Genomic DNA, 27,301 nt, shown 5'->3' with positions numbered 1-27,301 from the left:
TGATTAGGCAAGTACTTTAAACCCTGTAAAATCTGCTACCAGCTGTATGATTAATCTCTTTGTATTTCTGAAGCCTGAAGAATATCTATTTACTGAAACCAATGTAAAGCAGTTGCTGCTTTTGTGTTTTTTGTTTGTTTTGTTTTGTTTTGTTTTTTTAATGTATCATGAAGAAATGAACTTGTTTACAGGATCATCAAAAGTATAAGCAAATTTAAATTTTAACTTGCAGGACAGTCCATAGTGCTTCAGAAACTGTGCTAGTAATATTAATTTTTTTACCCCTCTGGAAAGGGATAAAATTGCTTTTGCCAAGCTAACGAAACTTATTTAGCTTTGAATGAAATTCACACTTTTTGATTTTCATTGCTCTCCAAAGCTCCTTGAATGATTGCCTTGAGCAATGAATATATAGACTGAAGGTTATTAAAAGACAGTTTATCAGCTGAGGCATTTTTATTCTGTGGAAGACAAGGCCAAGCCCATATCTGGTAATTTGGCATTTATACTGCGTAGTAAATACTTCTGGAATGGTAAAATTAGACTTGTAGTTTAATTAGGTTTAAATGACAAAGAAGTCCTTTAGCATGGATACGGAAGAATGAAATCATATATTGTCCACGTTTCTGCAATAGGTTCTGAAATAGGATATATTTGAAAACAGAAAACCTGTAAAGTATCCTTATATGCTGTTATGTCATTCCTGCAGGCTTTCCTTTTCATACAGTTAAATGTTCTGTGAAACACATCATGTTTTATATGCTGATTGTGGGATGAAATTTCATGTCCTGATAGGGATTTGGGCAAGTCCTCTTGGGATTCGTAGAACTGTAATCTCTCTTGAGAGTGTTTGTCATGATGGATGCCTTCCTTTGGGAAGTAAGCTCTGGAGACATAGGTAGGATATTGTCTTGGAGTACCTCCTTGGTAGTCTAGCTAGGAAGTGCTTATTTTAGGAGGTGATTTTTTCCAGAGAGAGAATTTAAATTCTTCTTGAAGGTGAGGAAGAAAAATAGTTAATCTGTTTACAGTGGGCAGGCAAAATTAATACCATTCTAGGAGAGCTGTGTTTTTATGTGTTAATACAATTGTTAACATGATGTCTGTGTGCTTAATAATATTAGATAGACCTGTCATCTTTGTAAGACATTTAACGCTTTGTGGCAGTAGCTTTTGTATTATTTGCCTTTATGTTATTCTTTTATGAATGAGTAATGTAGTTTTGTATAGGTGGAAATAAAACTGATTCTGATTGCAGTAAATTGCTTAATCATAATGCATTTACTTTTGTTTGTCACTGTAAGAGAAAAGAGCAACCATTGCTCTGGATAAAATTGGAATTTTATTAATCCTTGCCAACAAAAATCAGTAATTTTGTCAAAATCATGGTAATATTATCTAAAAAGAATAACACACTTATTACTGCAGAAGCAGTCAGATTTCCTCTTGGACTATGGTGAAAAAAAAAAAGAATCAGTAAACTAAATGTTAATAAGCGAGCAGTGTATTAAGGAATCTTCTTGAGCAACATTTAGATGCTCATCTTCTGAAAATTACTTTTTTTTTTGTACCAAATATCTAGCAAATAACATGGAAGTATTATAAGCGGAAAAAAATTGCTTTCAGTTTTTCAAAGTTCCTTCAGAATCCAAGGGACATGAACTCATATCCTTTTTTCTAAGCACCCCTGTAGAATTTTTCCTGAATTAGAAACTTTTCATTAAGGTTTCACTTTTGGCCTCTCTTCACTTGGTTAGTAGGGTAAGATGAAATGCATTTATTTAAAACAACCAAATGGAAAAAAAAAAAAAAAAAAAGGATATACATAAGAAGGGGAAATTCTTTATTGAGTTTTATGAATGAAGGCCCTTTAGGCAATAATGACCGTGATCTTTGCTCAGAATGAAGGTGGACTCTGCTCTCTGCAGTGGTCTAAAATGAAGACTCTGGATGATATTTATGACCTTATGTCATAGATTTTAACATGCTAGTAGCAATTATGTCCTGTTTTACCTCCTAGTATCTCTTTTCAATCTATAAATTTGATATTACATCAGGGTACCTCAAGTGGAATAGTAGGCTGATCAGAGACTCAGCCTCTATCAAATGTAAGGAAATATGTAAATGTAGGGAAATATGCAAGTGTTAGTGAAAGAATCATCTACACTGATCAGCATGTTATCTATCACATGAGTTTCTCAAATGTCAGGATGACCAAAGTACTTTGTAGTTCCTCTACACTAGTGTTGTTTTACAGGATTCCTGTTTAATAATTTATATTCACTGTCTAGATCTCATTAAAAACCTACTAGCTCGTGACTTTCAAGAAGAAACTATATACAGAGCAATGTACTGTACTTTTCTATTTAGTTTTATTCATTTTTAACAAGCAAAGTCTGAAAACTTAATTACTTTATGTTATTTATGCTGTAAAGTACAAAGAAGTTGCAGTGCTGTGTTTTAACATCAGCATAGATTACTATAGAAATTGAACCTGTCATTATGGTTTCTTGGAAAAATCAAGATGCATAGGTTCACAAGGAACAAAACTCTTCATCTTTAAAATCTATTATCTTAGACAATGTTTGGATGTGACATAAGAGAAAAAGGTGCAAGTAGAAAAGTGTATTGATTTGTGTGTTAACTCCACTAAAGCTTGAAAATTCTTTCAACATGCAATTCTCTAGCAAACTGATCGAAACAAATCCTCTTAACCTGTTTATATAATTAACCCTTACATTCATCATGAGTATAATGCATTCACATGTAATTGCTAGTGCTTTAACAAAACCAACAAACCAAGAGCACTTGCCACTTAGGGGGGAAAAGACCAAACCAACCCATATTACACATGAGGTCTTGTGTAAAGCACTTTAACAGTAGCTATAACTGAAACAGATGTTTTCTGCAGGTAGGAAATAAGTCTGATCACTGAAGATTTGAAGCCTGGGGGCCGATACTAAAGAGCAACTTTAATGTTTAATCTTGCTATGGTACTTGACATGTGGATAAACAGAAATCTAGAGTTAACCTGTGGTGAGCAGCTGTGCATTTCATCTGCTTAGAATTTCTTCCCTGATGTCTATGCGTGGAAATTAGTTGGGGCAATTATATTTTTCTTCCTGCACAGGTTCATGCTTAACTGGGAGGATTATGAAGTTGTGCTGACCCTGTACCTGGAGGTAAATCTTCTCTATCAGCTTTGTTTTCTGGCTCATTTGCTACAATAGAATGTCAAATTTTTGAAGGTAAGTACGTAACTGAAAACTTCCTTAGCCATAGCTTCAGAGTAGACTTGAATAATTTAGTTTCTATTTTTCTTCAGATGGAGAGCTATACTGCAAACAAATCAGCATAGTCTAATAACTTGACAATCTAGAATTTGTACAAATTAACACCTGCTTGTGTAAGGAGCCTTATTCAGCATTCCTAGCTAATACTCTGTTCCTCTTGGTTTCACATGCAGAAAGCCTGAAGAATAGGTGGGTTATGAGAAAGGAACACCAGAAGGAAGGCAAAGGGTTGGTCCTCTGCTTGGTAGCTGCAGAGAAGGGTTCCTCAGTTTAGGTTCTCCTGCCATCTCAGTTAAGAGCCTGGCTATTTGGGGGACCATAAACAAGAAAGACTTTTTCTGCTTTCCAAATATGGCTAACTACAAATATTACACCTTCTTGAGTGTTAAGTTTATTTGGCAAGTACTTTAGGAGCTACAATACATACTCTAAAGAGAGTGATAGGGTGGGTATGGAAAGCCAGACACTTTGCATTGCTTCCTTTTACTGTTTGGGGTAAGGAGACAACAACGTAGTCTCTTCTAAAGGCAGAAAGCAGCTCAGTGCTGGTGGGGAGGTGCTGCCTTTCATTACAACTATTACATACATACACATTCAAGTATGCTTTGAGGGGCTTTGCTGTGTCTCTTACTCAAGGGCATGGCGACCTTTGACAACTCCATGTTACCTTAGAGACAGTTTTATTGGACTTTTTAGTTGATTGACTACAAGCTACTATCAAAACCACTAACTTGTGTATGTGTATCTATGTGTTTCATTCTGCAGGAGCTCTTTTGTTTGATCATTTCCTATTTAAACATTTTTGTCTTTTATTGGAACTTCAATAAGGATAAAGCTGTTTGGAAAGGGCTAGACTTCTGTTGTACTTGTGCGTGCATTATTTAGTAAGTGTTCTCAATGTCTTTCAGAAGAGAGCAAATATACAAAGTACTTTGCAATCATCAAGAAAGCTTGTCAAGAGACATCGGACTAGAGACTTTTCCTGTGTTGTCTGAGAGCTCCTTGATCTGTGGTTGGCTGTCTTTTTTCTTTCTTAGTTTAGTCCTGTTGGATATCATATTGTGACTGTGCAAGCCAAATATTACTGACTCCATCAACCCAGCCAGTGATTAATAGTCAATGATAGCAACTAACTTCAGTTGCGGTAAAGTACTTTGTTCTGTAGATAAATGCACAATTACGTGCTGCCTTCAGATTCAAGAGGGCTTCAAGCTGCACAGAATCAGACTAGACTCTGAACTTCCTTGTGCAGTGGACTTTCAAATTGCAGGAATTTTACTTTAGGCTCATCTTGATATTGCAATCATTCATTCTAAATAGACAGTGCTTCTGTTAAATATGCAAAAGGAGATTTTTTGTGGGTCGAGGTTTCTTATAAGCTGAAAAGTCTCCTTGAAAATCAGGAGTTTTACCTCCTACAATTCCATATTGGTATGTAGACCCTTCTTTTGGGGAGGGAATCATTCATTCCTAAATAACCACTGGTAAGCTAACGAAGGTAAGGTGTGGAGAAATTCTGCTTTATCAATTCTGTGCTTTAGAAATCCCATAGCTGATAAAATATACAGAAATTACTAGAGGTAACATACAGTCCTTTCTCCTTCCTGCAAGCTACTCATCATCCTAATGAGGTCACCCAAGCAGCATTGGGACACAAAGTCTAGGAAAGAGGGAATTTGTAGAAAAGTCTGGCTCCAGCATGAGTTGTTATTGAGAGATACCATCTTAGCTGAATCAATAACACTAAAGGTTCAGCAAAGACATCTGTGGCCAGAATATCCTGGCACCGGCTGAAATAATGCCGTGGCAGATAAAGAAGCCGTTTATATGCTTCTTCTAATATCTAATTGCTAAACATATGCCCACAGTACAGATCTCACAGGGCTTTGCTGTAACTCCAAACCTGAGTTCCAGAACAGGTAAAGAGCAAAAGGGAAGAGGCAATTGAACTGACATAATAGAGAGTCTTTCCAGAAGATACTCTTGGCAAAGAGCTCAAGCAACACACTGGGATTTGATATTTGCAAACTGCCAGAATGTAAAATTAAAGAAGCCAAATAATTTTAACAGTGATTGAGTGCTCACTTGGTTTATTAATTGTCTAAAAGAAACCTTCTGAGTTACCATTGAGAGTCACAGGGTTTTTCCCAACAAACAAATAGTACAGCAGAGGTATAGAGGCTAAAAGGCCTGCTGGAGGACAGTTGGGAAGTCCCCATGTCTAAACAATGAATAACAGTAGAAGATAAGTGCTTTGTGTACCCCACCTCATTAAATCTTCATAACAATAGCAGGAGTAATAGCACAAAGGTCAACCAAAACTTCATCTTTATTGTTATACGTAAACAAAAACATGGGTCATCTGTGTCAATGATAATAAATTAATTAACAACTAAAGAACGTCATATATTCAATCTATACTGTACTTGTGTATCCTGTTAACGACTGGCATTTTAATGGTACCTAGCTAATGGTACAGTCTTAAAAGCATTTAAATATATGGAATGAACATAGCTACAGCTTGAGTTAAAAGGTTTTTTTAAACAAAAAACCCCAAAACGAACAAAACAGAAAGAAAGAAAGAAAGAAAGAAAGAAAGAAAGAAAGAAAGAAAGAAAGAAAGAAAGAAAGAAAGAAAAAGAAAGAAAGAAAGAAAGAAAGAAAGAAAGAAAGAAAGAAAGAAAGAAAGAAAGAAAGAAAGAAAGAAAGAAAGAAAGAAAGAAAGAAAGAAAGAAAGAAAGAAAGAAAGAAAGAAAGAAAGAAAGAAAGAAAGAAAGAAAGAAAGAAAGAAAGAAAGAAAGAAAGAAAGAAAGAAAGAAAGAAAGAAAGAAAGAAAGAAAGAAAGAAAGAAAGAAAGAAAGAAAGAAAGGAAGGAAGGAAGGAAGGTTTGGACTCTTTGACTTAGGAGTTTGGGGCAGGAAAGGGACTTTCCCAAATGCAAAACCATCATGTGTCTGTTTATGGGGGTAGTTTCAAAGCATTCCTCTTAAACAGTTGCTTCTACATGAAGACAAGCAAATGGAAATAGGGGATGAGTTCTCACACCAGGAGTTTGATCTAGCTAAGTAGCTTTTGTGCCCTACATGGTTATCTGAATGTGTAGTCTCCTGCACAGTCAGCATTGCTTCTGTGGAAGAGGTTGTAGAGTTGTAGCTTTTTCATGCATCAGATTAATTCCCTTCCCAAAATTATTTCTTCTTCTATTCTCTTCTCTCATTCAGAAGACCCTCAACAGTTCTCAGCATGTTTCTCTCAAGAACACATACTTCTGCTCTTCACACTATGTCAAGCCACCTTTCCCTGTCAATGACCTGAGTTGCTTCTAGCCTGAGACCTCGCTTGGCTATGGACCTAATGTTTTCCAAAGAAAAAATTATTTGCCAAAGTCCTTCTGCACAGCAAATTCCAGTTCCTGAATGCCTTGCAGTAATGATGGTAAAGAACACCAGCTTGAATAAAGCCGAGCAAAATATATATCCTGTAAGACCTTAGCTTTGTTTAACCTGACAAGACTTTGTAACACCTGTGGAAAGATAAAAAATCAGTTAACACTTGGAGCAATTGATGCAAGCTTTACAATGTATGCATTATCAAGACTACAGCAAAACAGTGAATCCATGTAGCATTTTAGGATGGCATCCAGGGGACAAACGTTAGAACAAGAGCCACACTTTGCTCAATTGCCTTCGCCTTGTACAACTATGTGAAAGGAGGTTGTAAGGAGATGGGCGTTGGCCTCTTCTCCCAAGTAAATAACAATAGGACCAAAGGACATGCCCTGACATTGTGGCAGGGGAGGTTTCTATGGGATATTAGGAAGAATTTCTATACTGAAAGAGTGGTCAGGCACTGGAACAGCTTGCCCAGGGAGGTGGTTGAGTTGCCACCCGTAGAGGTATTCAAGAAGTGTGTAGATATGGCACTTCAGGGAGAGCTCTAGTGACTGAGGTTGTGGTATGTTTTCAGGCAGGGTTTTTTTTGGTGGGGGTTGTGGGTTTTTTTTTTTGGGGGGGGCGTTGATTGAGCTTTTTGTTTGTTTATTTGTTTGTTTGTTGTCTTGTTTTGGTTGCTTGGTTGTCTGGTTTGGGTTTTTTTGTGTGTGTGTTGGTGGTTTGACTCAGTGATCTTAGAGGTCCTTTCCAAGCATGATGACTCTGTGGAAGATGGCCGCTCCCTGGAAGTGTTTCAAGTCAGGTTTGATGGTATTCTGAGCAACCTGATCTAACTCAAGATGTCCCTGCTCACTGCAGCTGTGGTGGGCTGGGTGACCTTTAAAGGCCTCTTCTAATCCAAACAGTTCTGTGATGTTCGCAAGTTTACTTGCAATTAACTTCCAAGAACTCAAAATACTTGTCATCACATGTAGGCTACACACATACCCTCTTATCAGATGTTTTAAGACCATTATTAGTTCTTAGATTAAAGCTGTAAAGAAAAACCAATGACAGTGATGTCTCTGTTGAGCAGAGGATGTAGTAGTCTGCAAAGAGGGCGGTAGCATGGGTGTGAGGAAATGGGGTGAAGTTGTGCCAGGGGAAGTTCTGACTGGATATTAGGAAAAAAAAATAATTCACAAAAAGTGTGGTGAGGCATTGGAACAGGCTACCGGGGAGGTGGTGGAGGCACCATCCCTGGAGTTGTTGAAAAAATGGCTAGACATGGTGCTTTTCCAACCTTGATGATTCTTTGATTCTATGGCTCAGCAGAGGTGAACTGTGCTAGTGTTACCTTACTTCTCGGGAGGCTCCTGCTGAACTCCCCACAGTTCACCACAGTCTGCTACTGCTTTGTGACTTGGTTGAGAGGTGAGCTGAGGGTGCATACACCATGCAGAAGCTGAAGGACAGAGATGCAATCAGTGTACGCAGGCAGTCTTCGCTCCTTAAGGAAAACACAGTCAAAGCTGAATGGGGTACAGCTGGCTCGGGGAAAATGGGTTTCCGCGACGTATGTTGGGAACGGTCCGTCTGCTCTCCCCCCACATAAGACTAAACAAAATGTCTTTCAAGCCAACAAAGCAAGAGTGGCGTCTTTTTGCTTTGTGCTTGCAGTGGGACACTGTTTCCATAGCTGTGGTAGATCTGCTTTTGTGGCTGTCACCTCTTTACTCTCTCACTTCTCTTTTATATAATATCCCCTCTAGGCTTCTTTAAAATATTTACTGAATGCTGAAACAGCATGAACATCTCAATCTAGGAAAAAGCATGGTAAAATCCAGGGTCATTTTTACAGGGATATGAAGTCTATATGCATGAGAACTACTTAATATTCCTAGGAATATATGATAGAGTATCTATTTTGTGGTTGTTTTGTGAGGGTTGGTGTTGCAAGTACATTTATTTTTTATTGTCTTTCCCTTCTTTCTTAAATGTCTGAATCTTTCATTCTGGATAAGTTTAAGCATATGTCTGCTGATGAAAACTTGCCTGCCTCCATCCAAGACACTCAAATGTGTGACAGCTGGGAGAATATCAATGAGGGGTACAATGTGCTATTACAAAGTCAAAGCTAGAGCAGGGTGAAGGGAGTGCTTGTACTCACAGTTTGTTTCCAAGTGGAACATACCACCTTTTTTAAACTTGTCCTTTCTACTGAAAGGTTTTTTTCCACCATTTTTCTATTGCAGAGATAAATTCTATGGCACTGAACAGTGCAAAACTTTAACCAACTTTTTTTCAGCTTTTCACTTTACATAGAGACTTAAATACCCAGGTAAAACCTGCAAACCAATAAAGAGAGACCTGAATTTCTCAGCAATCCCAAATGTTTGTACATTAGAACATGCGGTTTTTCTTTATTTTTTAACTTTACTATTGAATATGGGTCAGTGTTATTCAATAAGGTATTGGGAATTCTTTTTGAGGGGTAGTAGGGTGGATTAAATCTGCACCAGTAAAGCAGTAGAATGCAGCATTGCTTTATGGTCATGCATATATCAAGTACGCTGAAGATGGAATTAATATTTCTGCCCATGTATTCTTATTTTGGCAATGCACTGAGCCAAGGGAAAAATATTATTTGTGGAAATAGATTGTTTGTTTTTCCTCACTGGACATGTGGCAAACCACTTTATTTTTGGGTTGGTTTTTGGTTTTGTTTTTGTTGTTGTAGTTTGGTTTGTTTGTTGGTTTTGTTTGGTTGGTTTGGGTTTTTGTTGTTGTTTTTATTTTGGTTTCTTTTGTTGTTGTTTTCGTATTTTCATTTCTGCTCCTGGGTACACATGCAAAGAGTGCAGAGAACATGGCTTCTTGGTATGTGAGTGGTTTTTTATTCAGAGGATCATCAGGATCAGATAATACAACTGTTGACACTGTTTTCAATTTAATGTTATTAAATAAACTGAAAGGTATTGAAACAAAAAACTTTTGTAAGAGATTACCTACCTGAAGTATCTTGATACTATTTCAACCAAGTAGAAAGCAGTTTTTTTGATAGAAGAGCTTTCCAGAAAAGTAATCCTTTTTTTATGACATTTTCCATTTTTTGGAAAATCATGTTATTTTTGACAAAGTGAGAAGAAGAACTTATTTTGCAAAATCAAAGACCTCTAATTGTATCTTTAATTCTTAATTATTAAAAATGTTTTTGATTATTCAAATTATTGAGGTTTTTGTTGAACATGCAAAATAGAAGCATGTGCAATTTCTTTCTCAGGCAACTTTCAGACTTTGGGTTTTCTAAGTGTGGGATAAAATAATGGAAAAGATAGAGCATACTATACCATGTTATGGAGAAAATGGCATCATGGCATGCTGCCATCCTATGTCCACAGCTGTCAAAATTCTTCCTGCAATCAGTGTTTATCACATTGCATCCAGGTATCTTACGTCAGTGTGCTTTTAAGTACCGTTACTGTATAGGAATGAGGAAGAAAAAGCTGTATTTACTTTTTCTTTCTCTATAGGGCTCTAGTAATCAACCATTTGCTGAGTGCTCAACATAGTGGTTCTCATCTTAAGAATCGATTGCAGAACTCAGATGCTGTGATTTGGGTATTTTCTTTAAGGTACAGGGTGTCTGCATCAGTGGTGATCTTAACACACTCAGCAGCTTAGTCAGAAATGAATCTAAGAAAACACTATATAAAAAAGTGGACCTTCAAGTGATCTTAGCTGAAACGAAAGCAGGTAATGTCTCCCATTTAATGTGTGTTGTGCCTTCAATTAAAGCAAATGTATAAACAGTTCATGTGACCTTGACTGGTACAGAGGCAAGAATAACTGCAAGAGAGGAAAGAATTAATAAAGCCAAGGACAACCTAAACTGCTCTTCAGCAGACAGTGCTGACAGCAACAGAAAAAGACATTCCCTCCTGGACAAAATCGATGATCTTGAAAATCATCACAGAAGATCTAATCTTGACTCCTCCTGGTTTACCTACAATTGGGAGACTGCTGATGCACTGGAGTTTCTAGGCAGAACTCTTTCCTCTGCAACCTGATTATTCACCCTCTACCCAAAAGTTCTGGGGAAAAAGATACACAAGGCAACATATCATCTCAGTTGTATTTTTTAAATCAGAGGATGAAAAAACCGCACATCTGTACTTCTCCTTTCTCTTTAGTCAGACCAATATTATTTTGCCCCTCACACCTGCAAAAATTCAGCTGAGTCAATTTGAGGATAGAAAAAAACATGCTGGAATATGAGAAATTAATTCAACTTACAGAGGAAGCCAAATAATGTCCTTTGCATAGTGGTTTTTATAGGAACAAAGCAATAATGTATGTTTCACATTTTTTTTTCCTTTTAGAAGCAGGTGGTGTCTATAAAAGAATAATGTCTCAAAATATAGACTTCTGAGGACTGTAAACATTTTTAATAAAAATCTCTCAGAACCCCTTTTTTAGTCAATTGTTTTAGTCACTCACGTTTTCCAATAGCTTTAACCAGGAAGCTTTATTTTAAACAGCAATACTAAATAAAAATTTGATACTTATGTTTTAAAATACTGCATGCTTCAAAATTTAGCTGCTTCTATTTAAAGAAATAACGTTTTAAGTTATGTAATTTCACCCTGGGTTTCCTTCATATCAAAACCAGTTTTGCAACCTGTATTCTGGGAGTTACAGTATTCAGACTGATGTTTCAACAAGCTCATTAAAAGGAAATGGTTATTGCAGTATGAGTAGGTAAATCATGGGGAAAGGAAGGTAAGAGACCTTCTGACATCTGCCCTGTAATCACATTGTCCTGATATCCTATTTGATATTGTTTTCTGTGCTTTGCTTCTTAAGTACTTCATGAGGAAATTTTAGAAAAAGACAATCTTCAGGCTGGAAACAGTAAATTCTAAAAGAAATACTTCCTTTATGGGTTTTTTCAGGTGCTATGATTTTTCTCTCCTTTAAGAAAAGCAAGAAAAAAAAGTGTTATTTTTCTGGTGTTTAACACAGAATAAAATAAAAAATCTGCCCAACCTTTCTGCTTCTCTTTCTCCCCTCATCACAAAGATGTCTGTATATTAACTCCTATTATCTGACTGTGAAAGACCTAAATGTATCCCTCTTAACGCCCACTCACAGGCACCTTTGTATCATAGAAAAAGAAGAATAATTGGCAATCCTTTGACAATACTTAATTTTCCCTTCTGGAATAGTTGTAGAATTCTTAAAAATGTCATTAGTAGTTGTCAGTATGGGAACTGTTGCTACTCAAAAAGCTCAGGAGTATTCACAGATGTAATGGTGGCATGGGCAGCCCTTTTAGCACATTTTTCTCATACTGAGAACTGCTGTATTGGCTGGAGAACCATATGGACTTATTTATTTATTTTTAAAATTTTTGTCTTTAGCCTAAGCAATTGCTGTAATGAAATCTCAAACTGTGAAAAATTGACATTGAAGTTAATCAAAGGATCTTACAGCAGTAGGACCGGAAGGATTTGACTTAGGTATAATTTACAGTTTCAATCTGTCTACACAAGATGACCTTGTAGTTTTGCAAAGGTTGTCTTTATAATCAAAAGTGGTTGCTGTATCTTAAAAATACAGAAATAACTTTTTGAGCAGGTTGTATAAAGATATCCAGGATATCTTAGAAACAAATTTGTATGACAAAATGTTTAATTTGTTTAATTATAAAATTAAGGACTAATCAGGGCAGAGATTTAACACATACCCAAAGCCAATTTGTCTTTATGTAGACACAGTGACCAAGGGTAAAGAGCCATCTTCTTGGAACATCAGATAAAATTCACAATCAAGTGGAAGGAATTTTTTCAAAGTAAACTTTATTTGTCTTTAATTAAAAGCAAGAGTAGTCTACACAACTTTTTAAATCCATGTTCACATGGTGTTGTAAGAATATAGTTGAACTTATTTTTTGCATATGGAATATGGGACATAAAGCTTCTTTGGTGCAGATGCTATTCTGTTTTAGAAGGTAATTTCCAAGTGTTAGTAGTAATATTTATTGCTTTTAGATAATGTAAATGCTCTGCACATAAAAGAGAAACACCTGTGATCTTGAAATGGCATTTACTGACAGTCTGAGACACGAAAAGGGGAACTATTAGACTAATTAAAGAAATATCATTGTGACTGATTGGAACTTAGCATCTGGTAGAATTTGGTGATCTTGCAATGTGGACATACTTCATGTGGAAATGTTTCATATGTTATTTTGCACACTGGCATGTATCAGATACCAAAAGGGTGAAGCTTTATGGACAAAATTTTACTTTAATGGCTTTTTACTACAGATTGTTGTCAAAAAATTTTTCAGGAATACTTATTTGAAAGTTTCTGCAGGTAGTGCTGGAGAGCGGAGGGGTGGAGCAGAAGGGGAAAGTGGCAAGCAGTGTAGCCCTTCCTGACATGCACGTACCTCTGTACAAAGGCACAGCATGTGGTAGCTCTACAAACTCATCCATGAAAGTCATTATTGCTATTGGCTACTGCTCCTGAATTGCCTTGCCTCCAAAGATGACGCTTATATCAGAGTTATAACTGACGACTTAACAAGACAGTCTTACCTTTTGGAGACTACTGTTAGGACAAAATGGCACAATGCAGAGGACTAATAACATAGCTGCCAGCTCAACTGTGAATTTCACTAGCTGAGTGTCTTGTAGGATTCCAAAGTACTGAAAAAGAGAAGATGTGTTCTGCTTTTGTTAAGAGAGAATAGAAAACCTGATAGTGTCAAAGGTAACTTTCCCAAGCAACTTATTTGAAGTAAAAAAAAAAAAAAAGTACTGCAACCATGAGTGCAGCTGAAAGGTATTTCAGTGAGAGAGGGGAGTTCCTCCAGAAATCTCAGTACCTCCAAAGCAATGAGTGTTGGATGGAATGTCAGCTTGCTCTTATGTGTATCCTTCTGTTAGTCTCAAAAAAGGCCATGGCCATATGATAAGGAGTATGATGAGTACTTATCCAGATGCCAGCAAGTGAAGTAGCTTTCTTTTCAGTATCAGAATATGCGTAAAAACTTCTTTCAAAAGGGAGGGAGGTTTCTTACTGCCTAAACCATCTAATATATGATACAACTGCTTGAGATTATAAGATGGAAAACATTATTCAGAAAAAGGGGTTTTTGCACTAAACATCCACCCTCAGCCACCATATGTGTGTAATGTAGCTTTTGACTGATGCCTTAAGACTGTAAGGAGTGGATAGAATCATTGGATAGAGCAAAACTGTGGAGAAACTGAAGGCGGTCTTTGTTATAGGTAAGTCAATATACATTTAAGCAGCATTGCTGTAACCTGAAAGCCAGTATGAAAGTATTAGTAGAGTCTGGATATGACAAGTGACATTTTTCAGCATCGAGCTCAAAAAGTTGACGTGTGAATAGAGATGAAAGAAGGAAAAAAGGAAATTCTGCTGTTCATCAAAAACTGGAGAGGACGTGAAACTGTCAGCTGTAGGAAGAACAAAATTGCCTTTTGCCTCCCTTTTGAGTTATTGCTGCTTAAGAGCCAGTAGACTAAATATGACTCATAGTCGGTGGCAACACTGGGGGTGTTGTGTTATAGATACCATCTGAAGTTTGGATTGGGATTGGACTGTTTGCAGTTGACTCACTAGAATTTCTGACTAGTACAGAATCATTCCTACAGGTCTGCATTATTGACCATTTTGAAGGGTTTTTTCTTGTAATATCTCAATTGCACAACCCATGTATTGTTAATAGAAGAGCATACATGTCTATGAGATTATTTTCTTCCCAATTCATCTTATCTCCTGAATCCAGAAGTTTTTGAGACTCATTGTATATAAAAAAGGGAAGCGAGTGTTAGAGAAACTAATGCACTGGTGAGATGGGTTGGCCCTGGCTCGGCACCAGCTACCCACCAAGCTGCTCTATCACTCCCTTTTCTCAGCTGGAGAGAAGGAAAAAGAATACAACTAAACGTTCACAGCTGAGATAAGGACAGGGAGATCACTCACCAGTTACTGTCACAGGCAAAGAGACTTGACTTGGGAAAATGAATGTAATTAATTATCAAGCAAATAAAAATAGGATAATGAAAAATAAAGCCAAACCTTAAAACACCTTCACCCCACCCCTCCCACCTTCCCAGCTCAACTTCACTCCCAATTTTCTCTACCTCCTCACTGCCAGTGGCACAGGGGAACCTGGAATGGGGGTTGCAGTCAGTTCATTACACCTTTACTCTGCTGCTTCTTCCTCCTCACACTCTTCCCTTGCTTCAGGATGGAGTCCCTTCCACAGGAGACACTACTTCACAAACTTCTCCAACATGGATCCTTCCCCACAGGCTGCAGTTCTTCACTAATTGCTTCAGCATGGGTTCTTTCCATGGGGTGCAGTTCTTCAGTAACAGTCTGTTCCAGCATGGGTCATCCACAGAGTCACAAATCCTGCCAGCAAACCTGCTCCAGCATGGTCTCCTCTCTCCACGGGCTCACAGGTCCTGCCAGGAACATGCTCCAGTGCAGAGTTCCCATGGGGTCACAGCCTCCTTCAGACTCATCCATCTGCTCTGGCATTAGATCCTTTGTGGGGTCCAGGCAGATATCTACTCCACTGTGGACTGCACACTGAAGGGGAATCTCTGTTCTAGCAACTGGAGCACCTCCTACTCCTCCTTCTTCACTGACCTTTGTGTCTACAGAGTTGTTTCTCTTCTGTCTCTGGTTGTGGTTGTGGAGTAGCTTTTTCCCCTTCTTAAATATGTTATCACAGAGGCACTACCATTGTCACTTATGGGTTTGGCCTTGGCCAGTCATGGGTCTGTCTTGGAGCCAGCTGACATGGGCTTTATCGGGCATGGGGGAAGCTTCTAGCAGCTTCTCACAAAGCCAGCCCTGTATTCTCACCCCCTCCCAGCAACTACCAAAACCTTGCCACACAAACCAAATACAGTTGCTGAAAATGAATGCAGTTGTGCAAATGAATTCTACTTCAGCAATATGACTGGACAGAACTGATGATCAACAGCTGCAGTCGTCAGTAGAGTGCTGAAACTGATTCCTTTATGATGGAAAACTAAAAGAGGATGGATGAGAGAGACTTTATTTAATGATCCATCTGTTTCAAATAGATTACCCCCAAAAGAGTTGAAAACTGTTCAGCTATTGTCTATTCAGTTATGCAATGTGTAGCACATGACACCAAGACTAGTTATTTCAGTCCAGTTGCTGATGAACAGTTGTTCACATATGACTAAAAAACTACTAGTGTTTCGAGGTCTTTTGTCAGCAAAACATAATAGATGTACACAAAGCTGTAAATTTTCATGTGCACAATTATTCTTGCTATTTAGAATGACAAGCAAGCACAGGACTGTGTGTGTGTGTATATATATATATTATATATATTCCATGGTATCAGGGAAGCTTATTTTGTCACTTTAGAGGCAAAGCTGCTTCTGTAAAGAAATACAGCTTCAGCTGATGAGCATGGGATTCCATATCTTATCTGGAGTTTCAGAGATTTGTGGCAAAACTGAAAAGCAAAACTACAAGCACTGTGCAAATTCTTTATTGTCTACATAATTCTAGTGGGTTTTAGAACATTAATGTTAAAAATCTTACTGCTATGTCAAAAAGCTGATAAATCAGAATAGGAAAGAAAAAAACCCAACCAAACCCAACTGGGCCTTTCCCTGAACTCGTAATGCTGAAATTCTCATTAGGGACAACACACAACTTCTTGCAAAACTCCCAGCATGGCAGTTCACTGACCTAGCCAACAATCTGTACTTGAAATGATAATCCCATCCCCTTTACAGTGTTTTTCTCAGTGAAAGTCATAACTAGGTATTTCACAGAAGCATGTGTGTTAGGACTAACGCGTGCCTTAAACTTTAAAGGAAGTCAGGGTTTGACATTCATTAAGAAGGAAAGTTAGGACTTAAACTCTGAGTTTCTGCATTAGATTCTACTCCAAGAGATTATAAATACAGTGATTAGACATTTTTCATACGATTAAAGCTCTGTGTTGCTGTGGATTAATTGCCTTCCATTAGGCTCCACAGAAAAAAGACCTTGCTTGGGACCATAATTTGAAACAAAAACAGCTGATTACAAGTGAGTCATTGCACACAAGCAAAAAAAGATAAATGTCTCAGTAAAGGAGTCTGCACTGTAGATCTGCTATCGTATAAAAGAGACAGCAACCTGTAGCAAAAATAAAAAAGGCTCTGAACTTTGACATCTGACTCTGATATTATAAAGTCCAGCTCACTTTATTGTTTGCTGTACAATGCCAGTCACACTTGAGATCACTTCCCTGCTGGTGTCAGGTATTTCTGTGTTCTTGTTTTTCCTTTGTTTTTTTCTTATTTTCCAATGATCAAAATGACAATTGACTTGGTACGTAGTTTAATGTTATCTGTCATAGGTAATCATCACTTGATTGTTTAAGTCATTCATAAGAAAAAGCTAGTAAGAGGGAAAAAAAAGCTAAGGAAACCAGACACAGGTTGCAATGAACACCCTCAAAAGGGCTTGATACAGACTCTGTTTTGACTGACTTGTTTTTTTTCTCCCCTGTGTTGTTTTTGTGAACCTCTTACATTTGACTTGAAAACTACCATACCAAATGAGTTTACTTTTTCTGGACACAACTAACATGTTGTATGACACAAGCAATGTTTCTTACCTTAGATATTACAGTTTTGTTTGAAGGGAGCTCAGGTCTTTCACATTTCAGCCATGATTGTGAACAAATACCAAGTGAATTCCTTTATAGAAGCAACAAGCATTAAGCTTGAGAGTAGAGAATATGAAATAAGAGATGCTGCCATTTGCACACTTGAGTATAGCATATTTTTTTTCATCTCGTTAACGTCATTTCTTTGCTAAGCTGGAATCTGGGTTTTTCTGAGAGACTTTGACTTCATATAAAATTAATTATCTTATTCCATAAGAATAATCATCATATGACTAAGGTAATATTCTCATTCTCTATTTATCTTTTCCTTCTGATCTATTGCGACATTTCCATTGACCTTGCATAAAATAAGTAGCCTATCTCTTTGTTCTAGTTTTGCAGTCTGGGAGGTTCAGAGAAGACAAGAAATGAATATATGAATAAGAGACAGGGATTAAAAACTAGCCCTATCCACTTGTTAAGAGTTGAAATGAGTATTATACATTCTTCATTTTTAAAGATTTGATTACTGTTATGCTCTCTGCTACTTGCTGTGCTGTAGGTTTTGTGTTTCTGTAACACTGGTGGGGTACTCAGTACACAAAGACCACGCAGGAATAGTTCTTGCTGTCACATAAAAGGTAGAAACATTAGTTTGGTTTTATGTGATAACTTCTGTGATTTGTCTTACGTGGTTCAATCTTACAGTCTTCAGAGAAAGGCATACAACTGTCAGAGTCAAATATTCATTGCAGGAACTGGGAGAATGCTTCCTTTTTCTTCGTACTGGGTTTAAGGACTATATCGCCTCTAAATTTCCCAGTTATAATCTCTAACCTCACCTAATCATGCAATTCTGGAAAAAGGGCTGAACATAGACAAGTTGTAAGTCCCCTTAGATTTTCAGTCTGGAAGTGTACTTTGTATTTTTGTCATCTTTGGTTACATGTACGCCAACAGACAATACTTGAGCCCACACTTCCGTGATCTTAAGTCAATCAAGTTGTTCCTCAGCACCATAGAACATTCTTACAGCCTACTAAATAAGTTAGGTTTCCAACTTCTTTATTTAGGATTGACTCATTTGTGAGATACTGCCTGAACTTGGTGTCAGAGGCAATGTTATTGAATGAAAAGTCTTGTACAATCTTTAAAGATCAAGTTCTAAATCTCAGCTTACGTTAGGAGGAAATAGCATTTTGTTATGTAAATAGCATCAAGATTAACCTGATCTATATGCTCAAAGAAACTTACAAAAGCTCGCTTTATCTGTACTGGCAAAAGTTTTGCAATAATAGCTATTCTGTCTATAAAAACTGATCCTAAGCAAATAGACATTTGCATATTAATCTGGATTGTACTTTGCATGAATGGCAAAAGGTAATATTTTAAAAGTTCATCACATTCTGCCTTGTGCCAATGAAAACTAATCATAGTATCACTTGCCAAATGCACTACCTAAGGAAAATAAAGAAATGTTTCTTGTTTGTTGTTTACCGTATTATTTGCTTTGTATTTGGTTTGACTAAATATCAGTCCTAAAACTGAAGTATGTTGTATTTATGGTCACAGCAAAAGCTTCTTTTGAAGCAGTTGGTAGTCAGGCCACATATATTTGCTTTCAAAGAAATGTGCCCTTTTCTAATCCCAATGCCCTCTGCCATGGACGAATAATATATTAACATTTGCTAGTAGCTTAGTTGTTATTTCAGTCCAGTGCTTAGATACTGTGTATATGACCTTTTTAGTCTCTCTAGTGTTTTGTATTGTTTTGCACATTTCTCAGCCTGAATTAATACAATGGTCATCTAAATCTTAATGGTTCTGTAACAGTTAGCACCAAAGTTACTATCATAAGTGCTTAGTATCTTACATCCAAAATTTGCTGTTGAGCATTTGATTAGTGTAAAACATTAGTCAAAAACACTTAAAAAAAATTAATAACCAAACTTGACTTGCTTTTGTTACCAATAATGGAAGAGATATGGCTTTAATAATTTAGTTGGAAAGATATCTACTGTGATAATGACAATCTGTGCTAGTATGCTCACATTGTCTTTGCACTGTTCCTGCTGACTTGCATGAGTTATCAAAGTTCTGCCTAGGAAAAAAACAAAACAAAACAAAAGCAAAACACAAAACAAAACACCAACAGCCAAAACCCCACACACACTTTCTAAAAAAGATTTAGAGACTTATTTCAAAACAACATCACAGCACTGTTTTGTGACCAAAACCATGTTCACCTCATTAAGTTAATAAATCTAGGTGTCGGCACTGCATTTTCTAGTTAAATGTTGTTTGTTGGAACCAGTAACATATTACTTGACTGTTAGCTCAACCCTGTATCCATGCACTGAGGAAAAATAAAATCCTTTTGGGTGCTTTTATTTTTTAAAAATATTTGGGCTGATGTCTGATCTTTACACTCAGGCCATAACTCACCTTATGGGTTATGTGAAACCTTTGTGATGCTTCCAGATGCCACAAACAAAGGCTCAAAACATTAAGAAAAGATGGATGTGTTATGGCTGTGCTCAGGTGGTAGTGTTGGAAGTTGTCTGTGTCATGAGGGTGTACTTGGGCAGTCTCAGAAGCAGGCTGCTTGGTACTATCAGTGCCTCCCTGAGAGATGGGTTAGAGGTTGTAATATGCAGAGAAGGTGTGGTGAAGAAAAGTATTGCTGGCAACAACAGGTTGCTAGAGATGTGATGCAGAGCCTCACTGTGAAGCACTTTTCTATCATGGATAACCATAGTATCCCTGTCATAAATTCCACAAGAAACACCTTCTGCAGATATTATTTTGCTGTCTAGGTTGCATAAGATGGTAATATCTTCCCCATGCATGTCGTGAGGTCTGAGTCTAGTGACTTTCTTTTCCGTATCCTAAGACCTCACAGTGCTGACTGGGATTGAAATGAACTGGAAAACAGGCTTCAAGCTCCTGTCTGTTATTTTCCCAGTATATGGTGCACGTCTTTTTCAACAGTCAGCAGCAGAGTGTTATTGATCAAGAACAGTACATTCTTCCCCTAGACGCAGGACGACAATGGCATTATCTGAGTTTGGAGAAAACAATTCACAGTGGTTCAGTTTTGTTGGTATCATCTTTGGAGGCAGCCAAAAAGATGACAGAGAGCTAGACATTACCTCTGTGCCTGTGGTGTCACCTTGCGTTAGTTCTCTAACTTTAATTTCACAGATACAGCCATTAATGATTGTAGGAAAAGGAAAAGGAAAGGCTGTCCAGTAGGTTTCCCTTGCTAGCTTTCGTGTTAGGATTCAATAGCTTTTATTAATAATAAATTAGAGAAGAATTTTAAAGAGCTATCTGAGATCTGAACTACTAGTTATTTATTTCACAATTCCAGGAAATTCCCCTAGCTAGTTTTCCTCTAGCTGTAGGAGGGTGCTCCTGTGAATTGTCAGTACAGTGCATGATTTCTCATTCCTTCTCTCCCTCAAGATTTAAATGCTCACTATTTCTTATTGATTGATCCTTCATTAAGGTGTTATGAAAAAGCTCTGGAATAGTTTCTTAGTTTTTTCTTTTTTTTTTTCTTTAAGTTAAAGATCCTCTTAAATGGACTCAACCTTATTTAAGGATCTCAAACTCTGAATGAATAACACTTTTCAAGTATCACGTGTGCTAGTGCATGTTCGTATCTTAAGTAATCAGTTTAAAAATTAGTTTCATAATGTTATACACAAGAATTCCATCTGAGATCTATTGTGTATTGCAGTCCATAAAAATGGGCCTGGAAAAAGTGATTCCTTTTAATGCACTGTGTAACTAGCCAAGTCATATATTGTTGACATTCTTGTCCGAGGCAAATACTGTAATTGTTCCATACTACTAACCTGCTGAAGTGAAAGAGACTTCTGAGATTTAGATGGCTGAGTGAAATATTAATGTTAAACTTAAGCAGATGCTTATATAAAGAGTGACCTAATTATGCTAGATGTTGTTCTGTTCTTAAGTAAACTCTTCTCAGCTTTACAGCCTAAACAGTGAAAGGGATGAGCTGCTTTTTTAGAAGCCTAGTGCTTGCATATGTGGGCAAACCTACATTTTATGTAGTTAAGCGTGCTGTTAGTGCTTTGCCAAATCCAGACTTTAATGAAAAAAATATTACCTACTTGGGAACCTCAGGAAAAAACTTGAGAAGTCAATAGAAGATACTGGAGCTGTGTGTTCCATTAAAAATGTTTGGATAAATTCTATTGCATTGTTTGCTTTATTAAAGAAAACTTAGAAAAAATCTCCTTAAATTTGTATTCCTTTAGTTTATTATCTTCATTTCTATTTTTTTCAAAAATGTGATGACTTCTTAAACCTTGTAATTATTTATCCAATTTATAGAAAGTCTACCTCTTAGTCCTCTCCTTTTTTAATATTGGATTACAATCACTGCTTAGTATCAGAATAAAAACATTTTGTTGTTATTGCGGTTTTCAGTTATGTATTCTTCCTGTCCTGGTCAGGAAGGTGTTCTGGTTTGGTTTGGTGGGTTTTTTGGAAGGGCCCCAGGAGCAGCTCAGGTAAGAAGCTGAGAAGCTCCCCCTGCTCCAAATCCTGCCAAGGAGCCATTAGAGGGACAATAGATGCGCCTCAGCGATTAACATATGAAAGAACAGTGTAAGGCCTGAGCAGAGAAGCACTTGTGGGAGAAGAGCTGTGCTGGAGGAGCAGAGCAGTGCTGGTGGTTGGTGAGGAAGAAGGGGAAGAAAGTGCCCAAGCAGAAGTTTCCCTGCAACCCATGGTGAGATGGCAGCTGTGCCCCTGCACTCATGGAGGAATGTGGTGGAACATTCCCTGAAGGCGCCAGGAGGAGTGAACTTGGCCAGTGAACTTGGATGTTGTGGCCAGTGGATCTGCTGCCTGTGGACTCTGATCACTCAGCTGTGGAAGACCCCAGCACCAGGGGAGTTCGTTCCCGAAGCAGCCCGTGACTCTGTGGGAAGCCCAGGCTGGAGCAGCTCCGGACCTCGTGGGAAGGACTCATGAAGGAGAGGATTCTGGAGGACTCTCTCCCATGGGAAGGGACCCGTAGGGAAGCAGGGAAGGACTGTAAGGAATCCTTCTTCCTGAGGAGGAAGGAGCAGAGGAACCACCAGCCTGTGAACTGACTCTAAACCCCATCCCCTGTCCCCCTGTGCTGCTGGGGGAAAGGAGGGAGGGAAACCAGGAACAAAGTGATTTGGGCCCAGGAAGAAGGGAGGGGTGGGGTAACATATGCAAGCCCTTCTCTGTGTGTTGTCTGTGTCCTGTGTGTGTTTGATTAGTGTGAAATTAAACTATTATTTTTTCCTCATGTTGAGTCTGTTTTGCCCAGGACTTTAATTGGTGAAGAACCCTCCTTGTCCTTTGTCTCAACCCATGAGCTTTGTCCTCCTCATCCCAGACTGTGTGTGGGGGTTGAGTTGAGTGAGCAGCCATGAGGCTGTTCTTTTTGTTGTCGTGTTGGGCCCAAACCATGACAGGTAAAACTATGCATCCTTGAAAGTTAATTTTAAAACTTAATTCCCTCATGCTGGATGCTTTGTGAGTGGAAGTTGTTTTTTGGTTCACTGCACTGTCTAGCCTTTTCTATAGCTGAGAGATTCTTTGGTATCTAAAGGGCAAAGAATCCCCTTCTTGAGACTAAATTCAGCCCTGCAGTATGTGGTATTTTCTCTTAGAAGAGAAAGTTTTTAAGCAGCTGAGACCGTATAGAGAACTTCAACTGCTCTGTGTGACCGCAGACTTAATTGTATATGCTATGATTCCAGGAAGAATGAAATGGAAGGCAGGTCCCTAATGTGATAGTTTTTAATTATTTACAAAGCTGAGTGTTTTTTAATGGGGCTGATGTACCTCTGTTCCTGGTCATTTACCCCATCTTTTCCCTTCAAAATTCCACAAATTACAGGGATAAAATATTATTCAGCTCTAATACTTCTTCCAGCTCTTAAACCCTGCTGCTATTTATTGGAAGATACGATGAATATTCAGACTTTACACCTTCTGATTTCTTTTTTTTCTTTTTTTTTTTTCTTTTTTTTTTTTTTTCTGATGGACAGTTTTGTTGACTTATTGGAGATCTGTGATTCTTTTACGTAGCTCTGCAATGCTAACAGATCTGAAAAGTAAAATCATACTTAATCACCTCGTAATGATGCATAACTTGGAAAATGAAGAGCACATCTGTTGTATATTTTACTTTGGCTTCAGCTGAATATACAACTCCAGCTGAAGTGTCAGCCCTAATTTGCAAAGGGTACTGCTCTGCTTTTCAGGGCTTTTTAGACAAAAAGAAATGTCCTATTGTTTCTTAACTTCATACACACCCCTCTTATACAGATTCCTCCTTTTTTTTCTTTTTTTTCTTTTTTTCAATAATAATCTCAAAGTACTGTAAGCAGAAAAGCAGTATCAGGATATTACAAATGAGGAAACTGAGGCAAAGAGCATGGTAGAGATTAGTAACATTTAGCGGGCTACATACACAGCTACAAGGAGACCAAAGTTTCTCGAGTACCATGCAGGTGAATTTAGCAGTGAACCAGTCTGGGAACTCTGCTCAGGAAGAACATTTTATCCACATTTGTACTAGGATTTAGCTTTATTATTTACATGTGGATGTTGCATACCATTTTGCTTCTTACAAGAAAATATACCTTAGTACTGGATATGGTATGTTCTGCTAGTTTTGGATGAACGTGAATTCATGCAAATATCTATAGAGAAACATATAAAGGCAAAGTGATGTTTAATATGTTTAATGTATCTTTCTATGTGGAAATTACCATGTTCTCTATGTTCCTGGTCTTGGACTGTATACTTGTTTGCTTTGTATCTCATGATATATAATGTTGCTTTTTCCATGACTCAAATTAATTATACTTGGTGGACACAATTACAGTAACATATCTACATTTCTAGGGAACTATAAAAGTGGGTCAAACACAAATATTTCACCTGAATATTAACATCCCAAACAGTAGGGAATGCAGAAGAGCCTTGACTAGAAATTTGTGCTGCTAATGTGAGAGGAGCTTTATGGATCTGCAAAAATAAATAAATAAATCTCAGCAGAGCAAAACACATTAATAATTAAAAACAAATACTAGAACATAACTCAGCAGGTGGCACCATATGCAGTCAGTGTAATCCATGCAATAAGCACCCCTGAGTTTCCTTGCTCTACGTGTGCTTCAGAATTCTTTGTTGCTTTGAGCGTACCCTCGCTTATGTATATTCCACTATGTCCTAGCTACTTCTTTTCAAGTCCAGCAATAGGAAATATCCCTCATTTTTTGGAATAAACACAATTATGAATCTCCCTTCATAAAAGTCAATGATCAAATTATGTAATTTCAGATCTGGGAAGAGAATAAAGAGAGCCCTGAGCCAGCAAGCTTATCTTTACAGACAGACTGGAGACAGTAGGATGCTCAAAAGGCTATTATTTTGTACCAGAATGTTTGAGAAGCATAATTGAAAGGCAGGTGACTTTTTCTCTTTCAAGACCATAATTTGGATACGGAAACTTGCTCCTTGTGCAAATACTAACACATGCATGCTTGAATTCACTATCTGTTTGACAAGCATGATGCTTTCAAAATGGTATCATTCCCTAGAGTATTTCTGACATTTTTGTTTAGCATTGGTGTAAAGGAAAATAATGTACATACAATATAGAGTTGTTACTTTGACTAGGTGTAAGCCTGTAATTTTTCAGTAATATCTATGTAGTGCTTTCAAATGCACGCTTAGACCTTTTGGGAAATACAAAAAGCCCTCAGTCTAAAATTGTATTTATTTTGAGTTTTTTTGCTAAAAGGGGGTTTGAGCTTCTATGAAGCAAAAAGAGTAATTGAATAAAGTGCACTTTGCTAAACTAAAGAGGTTGTTTCAGTATTCTAAGTATTGTGGACAAATCTAATTAGCTTACTCACACTCTGGACATGTATTTATGCAAATTGCAAGAGGAAGGGAAAAGAATCCTTTCTCTGCAATGAACTCATCAGTGCAGGAAAGCTCTCAGTGGCAGATTAGTCTGGGAAAATTAGAAGTCAGACTTGGCTATATACTTTAATGGAAATATAATCAGCAATATATCTTTATGAAATGTGCACTGCCATCACATAATACCCACTTGGTGGTGAGGTAAGGGCTGGAGGCAGTAGTCCAAAATCATTAACAACCCCCAGGTGAATATAACAGGACGATAAATGCTCACTGGGAAAGGATTCATTTCAGTTTTCAAATGGTTTTGAAAGTTAAACAGAAAGTTAGTCATTTTATGTCAATTTAGTCAGCTCCATACTTGAATTCAGTAATGAAAGACTTCACCACCATCCATCCACAGTATATTTGCAATGCTTGAATTAGGTGATGGCATTATTTCTGTTTCTGCAATTCCATGAGGGGAAGGTGGAAGGACAGGAATCACTCTGGTGTACATATTAATTTAAAAGAAAAACTGAAGGTGGTATCCTTCTGTAGCACAGTATCAGTTGATTGAGTTTCTTTACTGGAATAGAACAAAGAGGCCTAGTCCCCAGCTGGATCTTCGGGTCAATAGATTTGTCCTGACAGCTTCCCTGTTTTGGTTTTTTTGTGGGTTTGTTTTTGTTTTTTTTTTTTCCCAGGAGTGGCAGGGGCAGGAGTGAATCAGAAATAAGTTTGTCCTGGATATTTTAAAATGCTTTAAAGAAGGAAAGAAATTGCTTGGCTAATTTGATTTCTGTACAAGGGAGCAATGCTTTTATCAACTTTTCTTTAATAAAAAAATATGTAAGACATTTCAAGGTAGTTTAGATTTTGGGCAGTCTTTGTGCTTCCACTTACCTTCTTTTGCTACAGCAATTCACACCTTGTGGATGAGACCAGAACAGACATTTAGTTTTAGCTGGCTCGCTAAAGTGTCATTAACCCCAAAGGATTATGTCTTCTAGGATATAGACTATGTAAGTCCTAACATAGAGAAAAATATAATTTTGTAATTTGATTTTAAGCCTTCATTTTTTTTAAGGCATTATTGCTATATTATAGGTTATAAAAGAGGAGGAAGAAATGTTTCTGTATTTCTGAATGAATATGATAAAATGTTATTACTTTGTCTGAAGTATTGGGCTTTGAGAGAGATCTTAAAAAGTAAATTCTCCAATGAAAATACTATTTGCATTCACATGCGCTATCTTGCTAATAAATCCGAGTCCAGTAGCTACACTATTCATAACTAAACAAAACAGGGCATTTTGACCTCTGCTTAGTGAAAATATGCTGCTACAAATGGTTCCAAACTGGTAACTTGACTATTTATGTGTATACAATTAGTCACTTATAAAAGGAGAACAATTTCACGTTCCACTGCCATATTTATTGAGGAGTTTAGTTTTGCTGGGCAAATACATTGTGCACTTTGTAGTGTCTCAGCACACCTGCACCCTTAAAAGGGTGGCTGCATCTAGCATGCTTTGTTAGTAAAATAGCAGCAAACAACTAACTTGGACTTCTTACCTGTGACTTACAACAAAATAGAATCAGAGAATCATAGGGGTTAGAAGGGACCTCTGAAGATCACCAAGTCCAACCACCCTGCTGCAGCAGGAACACCTAGGACAAATCACACAGGGACATGTCCAGATGGGTCTTGAAAGTCTCCAGAGAAGGAGACTCCACAGCCTCTCTGGGCAGAAGAAAAGAGAAGCTTCATGAAGTAAAGTATGTAGGAGATGGCACTGGTAGTACTTGCTGCCTCTGTAGTTTACTGTCACACTGAAGGCAATAAAAGAAGAGCTGTAATATTGTTTGTGCATAACATTTTGCATCTAAGTGGTACTTCAAATAGTGTCATATTATCAAAGGCACATTTTAGGGACATCAGTTCCTGCAAATTCTCTCTTCATGGTCTTCTAATGCATCTGGCAAATATTAATCTAGTTAGCAGATAT

Source organism: Apus apus, chromosome 1 (assembly GCF_020740795.1).
Source record: "Apus apus isolate bApuApu2 chromosome 1, bApuApu2.pri.cur, whole genome shotgun sequence".
Classification (NCBI taxonomy): Eukaryota; Metazoa; Chordata; class Aves; order Apodiformes; family Apodidae; genus Apus; species Apus apus.
Note: the sequence above shows the minus strand (reverse complement) of the source record.